This window comes from Accipiter gentilis, chromosome 20, assembly GCF_929443795.1.
Source record: "Accipiter gentilis chromosome 20, bAccGen1.1, whole genome shotgun sequence".
NCBI lineage: Eukaryota > Metazoa > Chordata > Aves > Accipitriformes > Accipitridae > Astur > Astur gentilis.
Genome location: NC_064899.1, coordinates 6,463,326 through 6,469,325, shown reverse-complemented (window position 1 = coordinate 6,469,325; position 6,000 = coordinate 6,463,326).

The window sequence follows — 6,000 nt, the reverse complement described above, 5'->3', positions numbered from 1 at the left end:
GCTGAAGTATTTCACCTGCGAGAATAGTTCCTCCTAGCCAACCGGTGCAGAATGGGTTGTTTCCAAACAGCTTACAACTAGCTCCTGTAGCACACTGGCTGCATGCCCACGGTATGACATTGAGATCACTGTCTCTAAGATGTCATCAACATCATAAGTTTTTATCCCCTAGTCCAAACTGCCAAAAGTAAGGGAGGGCTCCACTGCAGCCCATCAGGCTAGTATTTTTCATGGCAAGATGCTCAGGTTCTGTATTATATGATACAGATACAACATAGTGGGATGTTTGAGAGAAATAGTCCAAGGAACTCCAGGACAGAGAGAAGTATATAGCGCATTAGGAGCCAAGCTAGTATCCAGAGCAGTTCAGGAGAGAATCCTCCTCAGAACTGTACCCAGACTTCATGTCTGAGGGAACTGGTTTTTGTGCCATGGAGACTGGTAGCATGTATACAGTGTAGCAACCAGGTACAGTGCAGCTGAGAATTCTTTCACAGTGCAGATGTACCTCCAATTATTGCACTTCACAACTATATATTAAAGCTGGACTAGTTACTGCAAATTATCACTGTCTTAGCTAAAATCAGAACCAAGTTATTTTTGAAATGTCTTACTTTCTTTTAGGAACACTTCATATTTTATTGTAAGACTGCCAAGAAAGATGTCCCTTTTGAAATAAAAGAGGTGTTGTCATGAAGGTTACACAGGAGACATTTAACGCTGTTTTTGTGTATCATCTTGACATCTAAGTAAAGGGCTGGGAGAAGGGAAAAAAAAATTGTTTGGTTTTTACAGCTAGAGAAGAGAAAGGGAAATCATTAAGTAACTGTTGGCAATAAAGAAAAGAGACTATCCCGTGAGATTGATCGTATATTGGGCAAAGACAGGCCCTTTCCCTCCCTAACGGACCAGGATATCAGAGGGGCTTAACAGCCCTTTTTAATAGGGTCCTGCATACTCAGAATTTAGCAGAAGTAGACGCTCTTGCAATAGAATCCCAAGTGCTCTTTTTTCCCCTGAAGCTTGCTAAGCCCTTTTTAGTGTTAAGACACTAACCGGCTTTTTATCTCCAACCTCCAGGCAAAACAGTAAATTCAAGTTTTTCACCGTATCCTCCTCAATGAATTCAAAAGGTCTATACTGCCTCTTACATGGGGATCAGCTGCCTCACGCTAAGATAAACTGCATTTTGGCACTGTCAAATACCCCTTTCTTAGCAGTACCATCTCCATCAGAAGAGACACGGAGAGTGAACACAAGACACAATTGGCAGGCCAAGATTTTATCTGTGCAACATTTAAGTAAAGTATATTTTAGCCTGGCAATATTTTTATTCTTGTATCTAAAGCCCCTTTACAAGAAAACAAAATTATATTTAACCATCTGTTACTTCTGCATAGCTAGGTGACAACAAGCTTTTCCAAATCAGGAAAAGGAGCATCATTCCTACCAACAGCTTCCAATGACTCTTTGGGAAGTCTTCTTGTATTAGGACTGAAAGTCACCTAGGGAAAACTGATCTAAGACATGAAAAAATAATCAACAGAGCCACACCAATTTTAGGGCTGGGCCATGATCACAAAAGCTGGCTTTAGCTGGAGTTACTGGTTAGCACAACAAAATATCTCATATAACCTTGAAAGACAGGGAAAATTATGGAGTAGGTGGGCTGTACTGCTTCTGCTTTAATAAAAACATACACTGATAAATGCCAGTTTCTCTTTACTCTCCACTGGTTGTGTTCACTTCTTCCTCATCTATTATGTATTTATTTCTCTAGTTCTGCAGTCTTGAGGTTTGATTTCAGCTAGAGCTGCCTGTTGAATGTTTTTGCCTCCACAATTAATATGCCAAGAAGCAACAGCTCAAGGATGACTACGAATATATCTATGGAAGAAAAGAAGCAAATGAACCTGTTTTTCAGGTAGTTCCTAGGGAAAACTTCCAAAGAATTTTGGTCTCTGAATTATTTTAAAGGAAACAAACTTGCCCCCAAGTTCTCTCAGCACAGTATAATATTCAGTGTATTGTGACTCCTGGGAAATGATGGAGACCTATGGATACATGAGCTTTCTTCTTCTGATTTAACTACATATTTTGCTCTGCTACAGGGAGATGGTTTTGGTTCATGTGCTATCCATAGTGCAAACACAATGTTCTCAGGCAATAAGGCAAATCTGAAACACAGCACACATTATATGTCCAATCCTGTTACCTACCCTGGCAAAAATTTCATGAGTTTTAGTGGAAGTACTGCCCAGATGGAAGTAGAAAATCAGAATCCAAGATCATTTATGAACAATTTGTCATTAAACATGATAGTTCAAAAACTGCTCCAGACAATTCTCAGTTACTCATTTAACGTACTACATACATGAATGATAAATACAAAAGCAATGGACTGCACAGTGATTCTACAAATAGAAGGCAACATTTTATTCAGAAGTAATTAAAATTCAATTATTGTTTTTTTGTTAAAAGGATATGTCATTACACTGAATCTTAGTTTTACATCATTTACTCCTGTATCGCCATGTGGCACAGGAGAAGACTTGCACGTTTTGTTTCCTCCCCCGAACTTCTGCTGCTCTCTTCCCCTTCCCTATTGCTAGCCAGAGCCTTGATCCCATCCCCACTGGCCAACCCACTAGAGACACTCTGAACGTGGGATTGACCTTCAGCTTGGAAGATATATGCAATAAAGTGCAAATCACAGACCTCTCTCCCTCACAGAGGCACAGAGTTTCCTCCACAACATCTGAGATGGCTGCAGTTACAGCTGTGGCAATGCTCTGGAGAAAATCCAGTTGATGCAGGCAGCTACAATTCTACAGGCAGACAAAAAGAGAGCAAGGCAAAAAGCAGAACCACAACCCTAGACTCCAGGAGAGCAGACTTTGGCCTGTTCATACCTCTGCTTGAAAGAATCTCATGGGATACAGTCCTGGATAGAAGAGGGGTCCAGGGGACCTGGGTGATTTTCAAAGATCTCCTCCAAGCTCAAGAATTCATCCATCCCAATGAGCAGGAAACCAAAGGCAGTAGGATGTCTGCATGGATAAATCAGGGGCTCTTGACAAAAATCAAACATAAAAAATAAAGCATACAAGAGGTGGAAGCAGGGACATAACTTGGGAGGAATATAACTTGGGAGGAATATAAAAACACTGTCGAAGCTTGCAGGGATGAGGTTGGGAAAGCCAGTGTACCTCAGAGGCTGGTATAGGGGACAATACAGTTTAACATCTTCATTCATGACCTGGACGATGGTCAAGTTTGTGGGTGATACAAAACTGGTGGGAGCTCTTCATACACCACATGGTGGTGCTGCCATTCAGAGGGACCATTCAGAATAGCCTCCTGCACCAGTACATGTTGGAGGGCAATAGTCTGGGAAGCAGCCTTGAAGAAAATTACATCAGGGTCCTGGAAGACAACAAATTGAACATGATCCAGCAATGTGTCGTAGCAGTAAGGCGGCCAACAGCATCCTGGTCTGCATTAGCAGTGTTGCCAGCAGGTCAAGGGAGGTGACCATTGCCCTCTACTCAGCACTATTGAGGTCACACCTAGAGTGCTGGGTCCACTTCTGGGCTTCCCAGTATAAAAGAAGACATGGACTTACTGGAGTGTGTCCAGCAAAGGGCCATAAAAATGATGAAGGGAGTGCAGTATCTGTCATATGAGAGGCTGAAAGAGCTGGGACCATTCAGCCTGGAGAAGAGGAGCCTCAGGGGGAAGGGGGAAGGAGGAGGAGGAAGTAAGAAGCTGATAAGACTGTTGCAGTGATTTTCTTCCTTGTTTTTCTTTTTTTTTTTCCCCCCACTTTGGTAAAAAAAACTACAAAGCACGTACTTTAATACCTTCAAGTTGATCCTAACTGGGAGAATGGAAGAAACCTTTTACTAATCTCCATGAGGAAAAACAAATAAAAAATAAACTGCAAAAGACATGCCTTTCTATATAGCCCTAGAAATGCTACACATTAAAATTTGTTTTGTAACCATGTTTCCCCTAACAAATAGAGTATCACTGCCTTTCCTAGAGAATTATTTGTCTGACCTAGAAACATCGTAATACAATAAATATTAACACTGATGATAATAAATAATTTCAATTATATTAGTTTGCATTTTCATAGCAATGTTCATCCTGAAGCTCACCAAAGCATTCAGATAGAAAATAAGGTATATTGTGGTTTATGGACATGTATTCCATTATCTCAGGTTCGTATACATAACTTTCATGGCTAAAGTTGAAGTCTTTAATAAATGGAGATTTACTTTCTCTTATTCTCCAGCATGTTTACAGAAACTGAATTGAGTACCTACAAAACTTAAATACTAGCTTCTATAGCTTGAAATAAAAAGAAAGCTTTCAAGCAAAATTGTAACATATTTACCTTCTCTATAAGAAATAATGAGAAATACTACATAGAATGCAAGACACTATTTATTGTTATTTATGTCTCATAGCCTGTATCTTGGCTTCTTTGCTAAGCACGCCCTTCATGATCTGAAATGGAGTTTTTCTAAGGAAAAACGAAATAAAATTGACCAAATCTACCTTCAGTATCCTTGTATTTATATTCAAGCATTTAGAACAAATTTTAAAGACAGGTCTGTACCCCATCAGTGGAAAAAGACTTTTCCTAAGTATCAGTAAAACTATAAATAATGTTTAGGTTTCTACATTGCATACCTGAGTATGCAGTACTCAATTTTAAGCATATGAACAGCCTAAGCATTTTAAAAATATGTTAAGGCTTGGCAGGACTTGAAACCTGAATGATACCTATATCGGTAAAATATCACCCAGCAATTGTAAAATTAATAGAGCCAGTGTTTAGGTTCAATGTAGAAAGCTCATTTAATTCATTCTTTTGAGGGAAAGGTGTAAAATGTTCAACCCTGACTTTTATTTTTATTTTTGTCATGAGGGAATCCATCAAAGGCACCTCTATGAATAGGCAACATCTGCTATTCCATCATTAGATGTTCAAAGATTTAGTCTTACAGAGCTGCGTATTCTGGTTTTCCTTTGATTACTTTCTTACAGAAGAACTACCTTGATTATTGTTGGAATCATGAGGTAGGAAACATATATATTTCCTCTTTGTTAATTGAAGCTGAAATAGTGAGAAACAATTTATCATAGAGAATTACACTTAATAATACATAAAAACACAGCACTCACAAACAGAAGTGTTCTATGACATAATTGCACCTTATTTCCCCCTTCCCTACCAAAAGCAAAATAAAATGAAAACCAGGTGGATGTCCAGGGCTTCTTACTGGAGTATATAGAGTATGCCTTTTATTCTAAAGTACTTTGACATTGTTTAGCTCAATGTTTCAAAGTTTCAATCTTAAACTCTGGTCTCAATATTAAACACTGCCATTTTAAACATCTGTTTATCTAGATAGTAACCATTTATATCAACCACTGAAGATTACATCTGTGCAGTCCTAAATCATCATGTTGTGATATGTTGCATCCATACATTCTTAAAACAATTTAACACACTCCACTAGACATGAAGGCCAAAGAGATATTTTCACATATATTCAGTATGAACCTGTTCCAATACACACAAGTTCCATACAGCATAAATAGCATCTAAAGCTACCCTGTAGACAACTTCATGTCAACATTTGTATTTCTAAAGTACAATTACAGTTTCAGTAGATATTTTTTCAATCATTAATTCAGTGTTTGCATAACAGGCCAGTTCCTGAGATTTACAGTCAACCTCTTTTTAAAAATGTGACCCTGACAGTCCTGCCTTCAGTTGAAAAGCAAAGACCAAACACTAAAATACCAAATGGCACAGCATATGATTTTGTAATAGTACATCATATATAACTACTGTTTGGTTTGCATGGGCTAGATTAGATTAGATGCAGAAAGAAGTTGGGATTTTGTCAGGAAGAAAAATTTCAGAAGGGTATTTGGAAAGCAAGCTCCTTCCACTCTGAATTCTGCAACAGTGTTCCTCCC